The sequence below is a fragment of the Bos javanicus genome, chromosome 4 (assembly GCF_032452875.1).
Source record: "Bos javanicus breed banteng chromosome 4, ARS-OSU_banteng_1.0, whole genome shotgun sequence".
NCBI classification, from domain to species: domain Eukaryota; kingdom Metazoa; phylum Chordata; class Mammalia; order Artiodactyla; family Bovidae; genus Bos; species Bos javanicus.
The window spans coordinates 19,154,783-19,171,008 of record NC_083871.1 but is presented as its reverse complement, the minus strand read 5'-3'; the positions used below and the strand labels follow the sequence as shown (position 1 = coordinate 19,171,008).

The following is a 16,226-nucleotide window of genomic DNA, read 5'->3' as shown; positions in this document are numbered from 1 at the left end:
CTGTTTGTTGGTCTCTTCAGTGTCTGATTTCCGCCCTGACACAAGGAGGCGGTGGTGGACACTTTTTTAGGCTCACTGTTCAGTCGGGCTGTGGGGAGGGAGGGACATTGCAAACAAATAACACTGGCATGTGCTCGCAGTGTCTCAGCCACACTGGGCCTGCCCCCGCTCATGGTGTGTGTACCCTCTCTGCCCATACAGCTCAGGCTCTAGGTTGCTCTGCTGGGAACTGTCTGAGGCGGGCCCTGGGCTGCATGCACCTCCCAGGTCTAAGCCGCTCAGGTTCAGGCACTCAGGTAGTCCTCAGAGGCGCAGACTCGATAGGGCCTGCGTTTTGTGCCCTCCCCAGGTCCGAGCAGCTCAGGTGATGAGGTGTTTGGCGAGCGTGGTTGCTGCAACTTATTGCCTCCTCCATCCCTGCCACTCGGTTTTCTGGGTGTACAACCAGCGCACCTTCTCAGGTGGATGTTGACTGTCCAGAACCCCAAGAAGTCTTAGTTAGCAAAGAAGCCTGCTTGAAGTTTGGTAGATAATGCCTCTCTGGGGCTGCGATTGCCCCCTTCCGTCTCTGGCTGCCTGTCACCAGAGGGGGATGGTCTGCAGCTGGCTAGCTCTGTTCAGTCCTTTGTTCTGTGAGTGGGTCTGACGGTGTCTTAATTTAGGGCTTTTCGTGTGGTAGCTAGCCCACAGTCTGGTTTGCTAGCCCAAGTTAGTTCCCTCAGATTGCCCTCGGGACATTCAGGCCCGGTCCTTACTCTAAGCAATGGAGCCCGCGCCACCCTGCCCAGCCCCCGCTTGTTAGTGGCGGGTGCAGGTGTCTGCGCTGCTTCTCCACTGGGGGAGTTACCATTGGGCACGTAATCTGTGGGTTTTAATTATTTATTTTTCCTCCCAGTTATGTTGTCTTCTGTGTTCCAAGGCTTGCCACAGACTTGGCAGTGAGAGTCTTTCCTGGTGTTTGGAAACTTCTTTTTTAAGACTCCCTTTCGGGATGGAGCTCCGTCCCTACCTCTTTTGTCTCTCTTTTTGTCTTTTATATTTTTTCCTACCTCCTTTCGAAGACAATGGGCTGCTTTTCTGGGTGCCTGATGTCCTTTGCCGGCATTCAGAAGTTGTTTTGTGGAATTTACTCAGCGTTCAAATGTTCTTTTGGTGAATTTGTGGGGGAGAAAGTGGTCTCCCCGTCCTATTCCTCTACCATCTTAAGACCACCTCTGTAGCTTATTCTATATCTAACGTTGTGTAGTTCCTAATCCTCTACCTCTATTTTGCCCGCCCCCCTCCCAATGGTAACCACTAGTTTGTTCTCTATATGGATGATTTATCTTTTATTTCTTGTTCCTGATCTACTGCAAAACTTAACATCAGCCTGATGTATTCTCCCATTGTGTTTTCTTTGCAATATTCAGTACTATCACATATTCATTTTGCCAGTCATCAAAGACAAAATTTTTCATCTGAAAGCAAAACAACAGAAAGAACAAGAGCAGTGAACAAAATGTGTTTCAGAACACTCAAAACTCAAGGTAGAATGCACATTTACTGTAAGAAATCAATATGATACTCTTTCACTTGTTTCCTTGGAGCATAAAATGGGGTTCAGAATTTGGGGAAACTATATGTGAACAGTGTATGTATACATATACGGTTTTATATGTATACATACATACATATAACATATATACATATGTATATACACACAGTGTGTGATTATTCACTTTTTAGGAAAATATTTCATATGCTAAGTGCAGCCCTCTATGCTGTCCTCATGAGTTTTCCACCTTTGAAGCATAGATTATTTGGGAAAATGGTACAATTTAGAGAATAATGAAATAGACCTTACCAACAATATCTAAAAGTGTTTGAACTGTTACTTTGCCATCCCATTTGAAGTATGGGATTTGCCATCTCATTACATTAACAATATCTGTTAAATAAAGTTGTGGAATTTATCACCAGGCTTTCTGGTAAATATCAAAAGCTGATTCCTCTCTTGAAATTATCATATTCTCTCTCTGAAAATGAGAGGTGGGATGTCAGTAGGAGTATTTCAGCCTTCAGTCTGTCTGGTTAGGTGGCTTCATTGTTTACAGTATGATGCTAATGAGGGCAAATTCGGGGATTAGAGACCCTGTGCAGCTTAATTAGCTTCACACTGAGGTAAACCTCCGCTTCAGAGCCCAAGATTGTTCTCTGACTCTCTCCAGCTGTACCACCAATGCATGCAAGTTACAAGGGGTGAAAGAGCTTATCATTATCAGCAAAAATCCATCACAATTTATGGATAACCTGCCAATTATATATATTATTTGATCTTGAAATTGCTGTTCTCCAGAACATAGGTCCATGAAGAATTTTTTCTGTAGTTAAGTAGACAAAGGTATGTAGTACCTCAAACAAATTAAAAAAGCTTCACTTGAACTATCTGTTAACTTCCAGTGCCTTGGGGTTGTTTAGTTGCCAAGTTGTGGCCAACTCTTGTGACCCCCTGGCAGGCTCCCCTGTCCATGGGATTTCCCAGACAAGAATACTGGAGTGGGTTGCCATTTAGCTCTTCAAGGGATTGTCCAGACCTAGGGATCAAACTCGTATCTCCTGCATGCATTTCCTACATTGCTGCTGCTGCTACTAAGTTGCTTCAGTCATGTCCGACTCTGTGCAACCCCATAGACGGCAGCCCACCAGGCTCCCCCATCCCTGGGATTCTCCAGGCAAGAACACTGGAGTGGGTTGCCATTTCCTTCTCCAATGCATGAAAGTGAAAAGTGAAAGTGAAGTCGCTCAGTCGTGTCTGACTCTTAGAGACCCCATGGACTGCAGCCTACCATGCTCCTCCATCCATGAGATTTTCCAGGCACAAGTACTGGAGTGGGGTGCCATTGCCTTCTCCTTCCTACATTGCAGGCAGATTCTTTACTGCTAAGCCACCAGGGAAGCAATGCCTCAGGATGATCCCAGTAAAAATATCTTCAATAGTCATCAGGGTATATGTGGTCATCAAAGCACATACTTAGATGTGCTCTCCTTGGTCTTAGGATTCTTTACCCATGTGATTGCTATCTTTATTTAATGTGAAAATGCTTGAGAGCTCTTTGTTTTTACTTTTATAAGCATGTACTAAGTTTCTTCAGTTGTGTCCAACTCTTTGCGACCCCATGTAGCCTGCCAGGCCCCTCTCTCCATGGAGTTTTCCAGGCAAGGATACTGGAGTGGGCTGCCATGCCCTACTTCAGGGTGTCCTCCTAACCTAGGGATGGAACCCACATTTCTTATGTCTCCTGCACTTGCATGTGGCTTCTTTATCATTAGCATCATGAAAGTTATAAAAAACTATGAGAATTTTCACATTTTACCCACATCTTTACCAATTAGTTATTGATTTAAATTTGCTAAATATTGGAGGCATTTTGGTGCACTATTAGAGATAAGATTTCTTCACTTCAGGAGGTTAGAGTTAGGGTGGGGAGAAAGGCTAAGCCATCAGCATTAAACAATTAAATCAAAGACATATAAATAGTGACAGGTTGATGACTTAAACAACTGAATCTGGAAGCCTAACATATGGGAGTAGGGTGGGTTGGATTCAGAGAACCCATTTTAGAGTGAGATGAAAGGAAGAAGCTTTCTGAGAAGTTTAGCTGAATTATGACGAATGAACCGAACACAACATGCAGAGAAAAGAGGGAAGGGCATTCCAGGCAGAGGAAAACACACTTGCAAATGTCAGGAAGGGAGACATGTTTGGAACATAAGAGGAAACATGCTTAATGGGGGTAAGGAAGAGGTCAATAAGACTGTCAAATGCAAAAAAAAAATAAACTGAGGTTTCTGGTCAGATGCATGCAGGATTCAGTAAACAATGCAAAGAATCACTCCTGCAGCTATGTGGAAAGCAGACTGCAAGAGAATCAACAACAAAAGCCAGAAGGACGATATGAAGCTATTTTTTAGCATATTGGGAGCATAGTTTAGGGTTTTGGGAACCTATTTTGGATAAACATTTGCTAGTGGACAATGGGAAAGTGGAGGGAATTCAGGTGATTCTGAGCTCTGATTGCCCTATTTTGTAGTTGCATCTAGGGAATTGGGGGATATTGGAGAAAAGGCAGATTTAAAAACAGGACAGGAAAGTAGGGATTCAGTTTTGAACTGGTATTTTTCAAATTGGAATCTTCATTGCAGTATGAAGTTGAACTTTAAAAAAAAATTTGACATAACAGAGTGATTGTTTATTGAATAAAATAATTTTTAGGATTACTTAATATATGTGGTAAGGTTTTAACATTTATATTGACTTTTATGACTTTTGAGTAATGATAAGTTGTCTTATATTGAAAATTCTGCTTTAAAAAAAAGCACCATCTCTATGCTACTAGGAAAACTTTCCTTTGAAAATGTGGACTTTTTTAGATAGCCTAATGAAATGAAAAATTGTTTAAGACAAATAGCTTTGCATAATGATTAACATGGGTACAGGAGAGTGAAAAGCTGACAGATAATACAAGTAGATGCAAAGATGAATTATTCAAATAAGGAAGCAAACTTTATTGAGTGGTTGAATTTCTTGGATTAACCTCGAGCTAAATTTCATATAAACAAATTAAGAAATCAGTATTACTCTCATGTACAGAGTATTTTAACTTCTAATTTTTTGCAGTTTACACTATAATTTTTTCTTTCTTTTTCAAATTCTTTTCCTATTTAGGTTATTATAGAATAATGAGCAGAGTTCTCTGCTCACACCATGTTTATCACACTTAACTCCAATATGGAGAAAAAATCAATAGTAAAATATCAAGACTTGAGATACTAATCATTTTAATTGGTGATGAGTTAAACATGACATATTTAGTTTTTCATAAAATCACATGTAATAATTTTGTTTTCTCTATATTTTTAAAAACAACACATGTATACCTGTGGCGGATTCATTTTGATATTTGGCAAAACTAATACAATTATGTAAAGTTTAAAAATAAAATAAAATTGGAAGAAAAAAAAAGAAAAGAAAATGTAAAAAAAAAAATAAAAAAAATAAAAAAAATAAAAACAATAATTTAATAGTAGTTATTTTATTTTATTTATTTTTCTGGCATGACATGTATCTCTCTTAAGTCTTTCCAAACTTAAACACCATTCACTAAAAAGTAAAAGTAATTACTAATACAATTTTGTTTTATTACTTTTCTCACCTTTTAATCTAATGGTAACAGGTAAAAAGCACGTCTTTAATAATTTTTCACATCTAGACTTTTATATATTTGGAAATCAATGTTTCTTTCTTTTTTTCCATTTTATTTTATTTATTTATTTATTTTCATTTTATTTTATTTTTAAACTTTACAATATTGTATTAGTTTTGCCAAATATTGAAATGAATCCGCCACAGGTATACCTGTGTTCCCCATTGTGAACCCTCCACCCTCCTCCCTCCCCATACCATCCCTCTGGGTCATCCCAGTGCACCAGCCCCAAGCATCCAGTATCGTGCATCAAACCTGGACTGGTGACTCGTTTCATACATGATATTATACATGTTTCAATGCCATTCTCCCAAATCTCCCCACCCTCTTCCTCTCCCACAGAGTCCATAAGACTGTTCTATACATCAGTGTCTCTTTTGCTGTCTCGTACACAGGGTTATTGTTACCATCTTTCTAAACTCCATATATATGCGTTAGTATACTGTATTGGTGTTTTTCTTTCTGGCTTACTTCACTCTGTATAATAGGTTCCGGTTTCATCCATCTCATTAGAACTGATTCAAATGTATTCTTTTTAATGGCTGAGTAATACTGCATTGTGTATATGTACCACAGCTTTCTTATCCATTCATCTGCTGATGGGCATCTAGGTTGCTTCCATGTCCTGGCTATTATAAACAGTGCTGCAATGAACACTGGGGTGCACGTGTCTCTTTCCCTTCTGGTTTCCTCAATGTTTCTTTCTTAAGGCAGCTGATCAGGTTTTGCTGTGCAAGTTGAGCTGTAATGTAAGGAAAACATGGGACTGAGTGTTGGAGAAACTTCATGCTTGCACTGGCCTGTGGTTAAAGAACTCTTTGACCTTGGGTAAGTCATGGCACTTCTTTCAGCCTAATTTCTTTGTCTGAAAAAAGGGAGTGCATCTAAGAATACATTAAATTTCAAAATTATACAGATTTATGATACTGTAACTTATGCCTTGTTACACTGGGCCAAACAGATTAGAATACTAGACTTCTTTGTATATGTGCAAAAGAATCATTTGATGACTGGAAAGTGGATCTTTATGTGAAAATGGATGTTGGATGAAGTGGTTTTTACCTTAATATCAAAGAATAATGACATTTTCAATATAATAGTATTTGCAAAGAATCAAAAAATCTGTAACATGAAAGAGATCTCTGATAGTTTGTCTCGAATTTCTAGTTTATTGGTTTATAATGGGAATGCATTAAAATAGACTCCTAAGCATCAAAGTTTATAAAGTACTCCTGTCTTGTTAGGTAAGAAACTGACAAAATAGTGAATATCTTATTCTGTGCCTCTTGTCTCTGCCATTATTAGCAGGTGACATTTTAGCATTAAAGGTAAGGCAACCCTCAAATGCACAAGGTTTTGTGCAAGCCAGTTTTCCTCAGTTGAATATTTTGATAGTCTTAGATGAATCAGCTAAGAAAATATGCTAATTTAGCTTCAAGGGTATATAGTCTGACTTGAGAGGCTAGACGAAAAAGTCACAGTTATTTAATTTACATAATTGTTTTAAGTTGATTAGCTTGGCAGCATTGGCGTGTATTTTTTCCAGGGGAAGAGTTTATTCACTCTATAAATAATTATTTACTAGACACACTCTAAGATATGACTTGACTAGGCTTTTAGAATGAAATGTATAAACCTATGCTCATCCTTCTTTAACACAGCAGATTTATTTTGGCACTCTCTTAAGAAGTCAGGGCTTCTTGCAATCTATGAGAAACAAGGGGGCCGTGACGATCTGTATAACTGGACTTGGCAGCACAGATCAGCTCTTGTCATAGCTCCAAGGGAGGAATGTGCAGTCACTGAGTGCTGCTCCCTAGACTGGTTTTGCCTCCTGGCAAGAGAGTACAGGGCTCTTGTCAGTTATGGAGATAGCTCCAATAGCAGACTCTGAGAAAAGTAGGGCAGAATATACACTGCCTGGCTTCTAACCAGCAGCTCCTCACGTATTTAATAATGGCTACACGTCTTGTCTGATTTGGTATAAAAAAAAGCTTGAGGGAGTGGTAGTGGTTTCAGATCTGTTTCGTTTATCCTTTAAAGTACTGTGAGTCTGTAAAGAAAAAAATTTCTACTCTCCTTACCTCTCTGGATTTACTTCTGGTGGTTCACATATGTGACAGGGGAACTTACCCATTTACCTATGAAATAGGCGAAGTCCACCAGCATTTGTTAGATGCTGGTTCTAGAAATCTTGCCACATTAACATGCAATAAAGATGAGGATTGCCACAGTCCTGTAATCTACCTGATAGTTTGCAGGCAGCAACTGACTTTGAAAGTATCTGCTTTCTGTTTTAAGCTAATATCTAGACCCAAGTCAAATTTCTTTCTTGTTCATTATATTTCTGTGTTGAAGGTGGGGTCAAAACTAGGATGTAGAAAACATCTCAAAAATACATAATATTTTTAAAAGTCTCATTCTGGAAACAGTATCCTTTTCATCATTTAAATGGAATTCTTTGGAAGGAGAATACACGTGTGGTCCTCAGACTGACCTGAAGTCTGAACCTACTGATAGTTACTTCCAAAAACACAGCTCAGATTCATCAAGTTTTGAAATAAAAATTGAGCAATTTATGTTTGGATTTGGGCTGTGTGAGTGTTGATTTGCAAGTTATTAGAATCCGGTGAAGGAAAATCTTGGAGAAGGAAATGGCAACCCACTCCAGTGTTCTTGCCTAGAGAATCCCATGGATGGAGAAGCCTGGTAGGCTGCAGTCCATGGGGTTGCACAGAGTCAGACGCGACTGAAATGACTTAGCAGCAGCAGAATCTGGTGAGTAGACAGGCCTGCAGCCAGAGTTTTCAAAATAATTGGTGAAGAGTGTGCAAGGAACAGGATGTGAAGCCTTCTCCCCATGAAAATGGTCAAGATGAGCTTCTCATGCCTGGTGGGATCCTTTCTGAAGGTGGTGTCTAGAACAGTGGCATTTCTTCCAGAAGAGTTTGGAATCTTGAGAAGGGCCTTACTAGTCTGAGAGTATGTCTTCTGCTTTGAATATTCACCTTCAGACTGATATAATTCCTTATTCTTTGCCAGGATTGACCCAAGTTTTGTGGGGCCTGAAGTTTATATAATATTGGAAGCCCTTTTTATGAAACATAATGTAAACTTAGATACAAAAATATCTAATTGATATGTAAATTTGGTAAGTACATCTTGTGTTTGTGCTTAGTTGCTCGGTCATGTCTGACTCTTTGTGACCTCATGGACTGTAGCTCGCCAGGCCTCTTTGTCCATGGGGATTCTCCAGGCAAGAATACTGGAGTGGGTTGCCATTTCCTTCTCTGGGGATCTTCCTGACCCTGGGATCGAACCCTCGTCTCCTGCATTGCAGGCGGATTTTTCATCATCTGAGCCAAAAGACAAGCCCAAATACATCTTGCTGCTGCTAAGTCGCTTCAGTCCAACTCTGTGCGACCCCATAGAAGGCAGCCCACCAGGCTCCCCCATCCCTGGGATTCTCCAGGCAAGGACACTGGAGTGGGTTGCCATTTCCTTCTCCAATGCATGAAAGTGAAAAGTGAAAGTGAAGTCGCTCAGTCGTGTCAGACTCTAGCGACCCCATGGACTGCAGCCTGCCAGGCTCCTCCATCCACGGGACCTTCCAGGCAAAAGTACTGGAGTGGGGTGCCATTGCCTTCTCCGAAATACATCTTAAGAGCAGATAAATACTATAAGCATCATAAATCTCAGAGAAATAACATCTTTACCATGCTTTTTCCCCTATGTCTTTGGCTGCATGCTCTCTGATCACCTCCTTGTGTGGCAATGATTTTCGAGCAGTTTGTATAGAGAATGGTTGATTGATTTAATTATTGATAATATAAAAATTATTTTGGCTTTATAACTCATTATTGATGAAGATATATGCACTTTTTAAGGGTCTTTTTGAGGTCAAATTTGGGAAAACCTTGATTAAGATTCTTTCACATATATAGCATATATTTACAAATTTAGAAGACTTTTCTGCAAATATATTGTTCTGGCTATGTCATTTCAACTTTGTTTCTTTTCTACTAGTTTCTATCTGTATTCCTCAAATCTTGTTTCTCCCTACTTCCCATATATTCCAGCTCCAGGTACAAGAGCATCATTTTGTGATGTGATCCCTTGGCCCTGTTCTTTGGGTCACCTCAATAAGTGAGTCAGTATAGCAAGAGCTTCTAAACACAATTTCTATATCAGAATTGCCAGTACCAATAAACTATACCTGGAGGTGATGGCAATCCATATAGACATATTCCACTAAGTGAAACAAATTCTATCCCCAAGTCAACCATCTCTTAGACTCTTATGTCCATTCCAGTGTCATTATTTGAGGGGAATTGTGATAAGCAGGAGATTAGAGTTTAAGGCCTCAGAATCGCCCTTAGATCTGGGACAAGCAGTCTGATGGACCATGAAAATACGTATCCTCCCCAAACCTGAGGTGAACTCCAATCGTATCCCCTTTATCCCCTATAACCATGACCTAGATTCCTGGAGCCCTGGAACCTCAAGCCTGCTTCCAGGGCATGGATTTCCCTCAGGTGCATCTTCTTTTTCAGCACTCCAGTTACATAAGTCCTGAGGTCTTGGTTTTTGCTGTTGTTCAGTTGCCCAGTCATGCCTGACTCTTTGCCACCCCGTGGACTGAAGCACAGCAGGCTGTCCTGTCCCTCACCATCTCCCAAAGTTTGCCCAAGTTCATGTCCATTGCATCACTTATGCCATCCAGCTGTCTCATTCTTTGGTGCCCTCTTCTCCTTCTGCCCTCAATCTTTCCCAGCATCAGAAAATTTTCCAATGATTTGGCTGTTCTTATCAGATGACCAAAATACTGGAGTTTCAACTTCAGCATCAGTCCTTCCAATGAATATTCAGGGTTGATTTCCTTTAAAATTGACTGGTTTGATCTTGGTTGGGGAGGTGGTATTTTAGGAATGGAGGTAGGGAGAGTGTAGGTGGAGCACTGCTGTGTGGGTTGGGGTGACATGTAAGCTGAGGACCCTTGCCTTGTTGGATAAAGTCTGGAGCAGAACTGTGGTTGGGCTGCAGGATGGGGCCTCCGTTTGTATTCTTGCCCAGGCCACACCGATTTTACACGTTAGTCTTATTTGAGAGAAAAGTAACAGTAGTTTGAACAACTTGTGGTTAAAACTGCTTATTTTTGTATTTATACAAAAACATGACCATGTGAATGCATTGCTTGCACCTTCCAGGGCCTTAGAAGGGACCTGTGCAAGTTTGGGGTCTTGAAGTTTAAGCTTCATTAGCTTATCAGTAAATCGCCTCTGTTCCTTGACATTAATGAAACTGTATATCAAAACATTGTACCTCCTGGCATCTTTCTGTCAATCACATTAATATCCATTTGGGAAAAAACAACACTCAAGGGCCTTATATATTAATTTTGAAAAATTATTAGTACTAATTATTGTTATATTTCACTTACTCCAAGTGCTCTTATCTTGTTAAATCAAGCACACCGTGAAAAGTCAAGAAACCAAAATCAGAGAGAAAAAAAGCTTCTAGTTGAAAATAAACATAAATTAATTCAGGGTCTTATGCCTTAATTACTGTACAGTCTTCCAGCAATTAACTTAGTGACTGCATATGTCTTTTTGCAAGATTTTAACACTATGATCCATTTCAAGGTGTATAAGGAAGACATGAAAAGAACAATGAAAAGGTTAAAGGATCAGTTGTATATTAGTCTGTGGTCAAAAGATTTTAGGAGTTGCATGCAGGACAAGAAGAAGAGAGTTGGAATAATAGGAGATTACTTCTAGGGAGTGGAGTGCCTAGAACTGAGTGGAATGAGGCTCTAGCATTTGGTAATGACATAATCAAGGGCTTTGCTATAAAAGAGTGAGGAGGTTTTTCTTATGTATAAAGGAGCTCAAGGACTAAGAGTGCTGGGTGTGAAAAGCATCGAGTATGCAATTACAAATATTTCCAGGAATAATAATAGCAGTTATAGTGAAAAGAATTGACAGTAAGCTGAGTACTAAACTCTTCAAGGAATAAGATGGACTGAGATGGGGGCATTGGTTGCTGTTGTTTAGTCACTAAGTCATGTCCAACTCTTTGCAGCCCTATGGATTGCAGCATGCCAAGCTTACTTGTCTTTCCCTATTTCCCAGAGTTTGCTCAAACTTGTGTCCTTGGAGTCTGTGATGATATCCAACTGTCTCACCTTCTGTTACCCCCTTTTCTTACTGCCCTCAATCTTATCAAGCATCAGGGACTTTTCCAATGAGCTGGATCTTTACTTCAGGCGGCCAAAGTATTGGAGCTTCAGTTTCAGCATCAGTTCTTCCAATGAATATTCAGGGTTGAATGGTTTGATCTCCTTGAAGTCCAAGGGCGTCTCAAGAGTCTTCTCCAGCACCACAGTTTGAAGGCATCAATTCTTCAGTGCTCAGCCTCCTTTATGGTCTAACTCCACATCCATAAATGACTACTGGAAAAACCATAGCTTTGACTATATGGACCTTTGTGGACAAAGTGATGTCTCTGCTTTTTAATATGCTGTCTAGGTTTGTCATAGCTTTCTTTTTAAGGAGCAAGTGTCTTTTAACTTCATGGCTGCAATCACCATCCTCAGTGATTTTGGATCCCAAGAAAAGAAAATCTGTCACTACTTTCACTTTTTCCCCTTCTATTTGCTGGGAAGCGATTGGACTAGCTGCCATGATCTTAGTTTTTTTAATGTTGAGTTTTAAGCCAACTTTTTCTACTCTCTTTCACTCTCATCAAGAAGCTCTTTAGATCCTCTTTACTTTCTGCCATTAGAATGGTATCATCTGCATATCTGAGGTTGTTGATATTTCTCCCAGTAATCTTGATTTCAGCTTGTGAATCATCCAGCCTGGCATTCTGGATGATGTACTCTGCATATATGTTGAATAAGCAGGATGACAATATACAGCTTTGATGTACTCCTTTCCCAATTTTGAACTCGTTTGTTGCTCCATGTCCGATTCTAACTATTGCTTCTTGACCTGTATACAGGTTTTTCTGAAGACAGGTAAGGTGGTTGGTCTGGTATTATGATCTCTTTAAGAATTTTCCACAGTTTGTTGTGATCCACAGAGTCAAAGGCTTTAGTGTAGTTAGCAGAAGTAGATGTTTTTCTGGACTTCCCTTGTTTCCTCCATGATCCAATGGATGTTTACAATTTGATTTCTGGTTCCTCTGCCTTTTCTAAATCCTGCTTGTACATCTGGAAGTTCTTAGTTCATGTACTGCTGAAGCATAGTTTGAAGGATTTTGAGTATAACCTTACTAGTATGTGAAATGAGCAAAATTGTACAATTGTTTTAACATTCTTTGGCATTGCTCTTCTTTGGAATTGGAATGAAAACTGACCTTTTCCAGTCCTGTGGCCACTGCTGAGTTTTCCAAACACAGGGAGTTGGTAGATGACTTCAGTAGGTAATTAGGATTGCAAATTAAAGACATGAGATTCAAACTTGGGGAAAGAGGAAGAAAGATAATTTTAAAAATATTGGCACTGTCTAGCATAGCTTATTAAATATTGTTTGATTATCCTGGATAATTAAGAGACACTATCATAATTTTTAACACATATTATTTTAGAAGATAGAAGTATTGAATTTGTTTTAGATTGTATTTAATAATTATATTTTTATATATATTTTTACTTTTTGGGGCTTCAAAGTTTAATCAATATCAGCTAAATTATAATATACTGATATGTTGAAAAACTAACCTACATTTATCTTTAAATTTGTTTTACATTGGAAACTAGTCAATTAATAGAAAAATTAATTAATAAAATTAAATCACTATTTGTGATAAAACTCTTGTCAAAATAGAGTTGAAAAAAATTACTTGTAAAAGATTATCTACCATGAACTTCCAGAAGAATTATACTTAATAATTTAATGATAAAACTTTAGAAACAATTTTTCAGAGTTAAGAAGCAATTTTGAATATCTGCTATTATTTTTTATTCAATATTAATTTAAAGTTCCAGTTAGCACAGTAAGAGCAATAAAAGAAATAAAATGTGCAAGAATTGGAAAGGAAGAAACAAAAATTCTATTTGAAGATAACAAAATCCCCTACCTTGAAAATTCAAAAAAATTTGCATATAAACTATTAGAACTAGTAAGAGAGAGCAACAGATTCCTGTAAATCAAATTACTATATAGAAGTTTTTGCATCCTATATAACAGCTTTAAACAATTGGGAAATAATATACAGAAAAATTTCTTGAGTCACCAAAACTATAAACCAGAAGGTGAAGGAAATGGCAACCCACTCCAGTACTCTTGCCTGGAGAATCCCAGGGATGGCAGAGCCTGGTGGGCTGCCGTCTATGGGGTTGCACAGAGTCGGACACGACTGAAGTGACGCAGCAGCAGCAGCAGCAGCAGCAGCAGTGCAACAACAACTTTGGGAGCAGCACTTCTGAATTATAGATACCAAGCAAAAGGCAAAAGATAAGTCAGAGGTTTGGAGATGTTATTTGAAATATATGTACTTTACAAATTATTAGAAACCTCAAAATACAAAGAGGTTTGGCAATTTTTATGAAAAAGAACTCAATGGAAAAAAATTGGAAATTCACAGAGATGAAACCCAAGTAGTCAATAAACATGTAAAAATAGACAATGTCAATGGTAGCCAAGAGACTACAAAATTAAACCCTGTGTTAAGCAAAATAATGACCCCTGAAGATGTCCCTGGAAACTGAATATGTTAGTTTACAATACGAAGAGGAGTTAAAGTTGCAGAAGGCATTAAGTTTGCTAATCAACTGATTTTGGGATGGGGAGATTATCCTGGATTATTGGGATGGGTCCTAGGTAATCACAAGGATCCTTATAGGTGGAAGATGATGGCAGGAGAATCAAAGAGAAATCTGAAGGGGGAGGAAGGAACCACAAGCCAAGGAATGAAGCAGCCCATAGAAGCTAGATAAAGCAAAGGAACAGATTCTCCTGTGGAACCCCTTGAAGGAAAACAGCCCTGCTGATCTCTTGATTTGAGACCCAGTTTGGACATTTCACCTCCTGGACTGGAAGATAATAAACTTATGTTATTATTAAGTCATTACATTTATGGTAATGTGTTATAGCAGTAATAGAAAATGAATAAAAGTGCTGGTGAAATGCACTGCATTCCACCAAGATGACAAACATTTGAAACTCTGACAATATCATATGCTATGAATGTGGAAAATGGGAGGTGTCATATGATGCTGGTGATAGGTGATAAATTAGTATTATCTTTTGAGCAGAGCAATTTTACAATGTCTAATATATTTACACTCAGGATCAGCAATTTTATTTCTAGGTCTAGTTAAGAGAAATTGTGACACATATGGACAAAAAAATACAAAAAAAAAAAAAAAAAAGAATTGTTTAAGAAAATTGCTGCCTTAAGAGAATTTGTCTTATTTTCAGTATCCAATGAAAATTTACAATCAGTGTATATTTCCATCAATCAGATAATGGATAAATAATGTGAATTTAATTGATGAAATAATATATAGCAGGTGAATGGACTAGAGCTATTTATATTAGCATGTCTAACTTGCAAAAATGTATAGTTTAACAAAACAAAAGCAAGTTTCAGAAGGTGTTTATGTATGTATTACAATATCTTTTATGTAAATTTTAAAAACAAAATAATTCTTTCTACTGTTTTTGATACATAATTGTGTAAAGCACAGCTATCAAAAACATTAAGAGAAATCTAAATGCTAAAATTACAATTTTCATGGCATCTAATAGAGTGTGGGAATTACAGGATTTCAAGTCTGCAATGAGTATATGAATATTTCTTATCTGTTCTCTATCTCTTTTAATATGCCTAAAATATTCTGTAATTTAAAAAGCATATGCCTAATTATTTAAATTATTGCTTGTGGTCAATACTGTCTATCATAGATCATATATATACATATATGTATAATTTTAGTTTATGGAAAACTAACAGGCCATACATGAGATGGCCGTCTTAGCTATGATTAACAAAATTCATAATGATTGCCATGAATGAATTCAGAAATACTTCTTACTATAACTTGTGGGTTGAAAAAAGAGACAATCCTTACTAAAGTAGCAATCATTTACTTTCTACTGAACTTCAGATGACACAGACTGTAAATAAATAAATTCAAATGAATATGAGGTATTTTATTATTGGTAGAGTACAGTTTTTACCCTACCTTGTGGGTATATGAATTGCTATATTTGAATTTTTTAAGAAATCAAATGACATCTGCCCAAGACCCACTCAGTAGGTTGGAAAGAAATTCAATTTCTGTCTTATTTTTAACAACTGTTCTTGCAAGGGTCATTTCTGAACACTTGAGATGGACCACCTGTTTTCCTCCCACATTAATTACTTCTAGGTGCTCATTGTCCAAGCCCAATTGTCTGGCTTCCCTGCTTCCAAACCAAGTAAGTGCATGAAGGTCTTGGTCCAGGCTGGCGACTGAGGACCTGGTGTCTGGCTTCCTAGGTTTAACATGCATGATTTTCTTCTTTACATCTTACAGATTGCCAGAGACATGTCAAAGGAACAAGACAGTGCTTTCTGCCATCGAAATGACCCATCAAAATATTTCTCCTCACTCCTGAAGAATAATGCTTTTCTCTGGGCCTTTTGCTTTCACCTCAACCTGCTCCCCAACCCCTCCACTCCAGTTCAGTAAATCTCTAAAAATAGATATCCAACTGGACTTTTATTTTTGAGGCTATGGAATGGTGACATCAGTCAAGTTCAGGGTTTTGTTTTTTTTAACAACATGGAGAACAAACAATGCATAATTTATTTGGCAAGATGTCTGGTCTAGTCCTTAAAGAAAAGTATGGTGAATTGTACTTTTCAGGAGTTTAATCTTTCTGAATTTTGCCTATGTCCAGGGAGATTTGTCTAAGCAATTTTAACATACTTAGTGCTCCTATATGTGTCAAACCTAGTGACAGAGAGCTTTACTGGTCCCACTGAGAGCAC

General features: G+C 38.3%; 1 long non-coding RNA gene across 1 annotated transcript in view; it reads left to right on the top strand.

Moving 5' to 3' along the window:
- Nucleotides 1-15,910, top strand: part of LOC133246779 (uncharacterized) — a 192,349-nt gene extending 176,439 nt beyond the window's left edge. Inside the window, exons 2-3 of the long non-coding RNA XR_009736173.1 lie at nucleotides 5,954-6,071; nucleotides 15,769-15,910. This is a non-coding gene — a long non-coding RNA (uncharacterized LOC133246779). The remainder of the gene's footprint in view (nucleotides 1-5,953; nucleotides 6,072-15,768) is intronic.
- The last annotated feature ends 316 nt before the right edge of the window (nucleotides 15,911-16,226 follow it).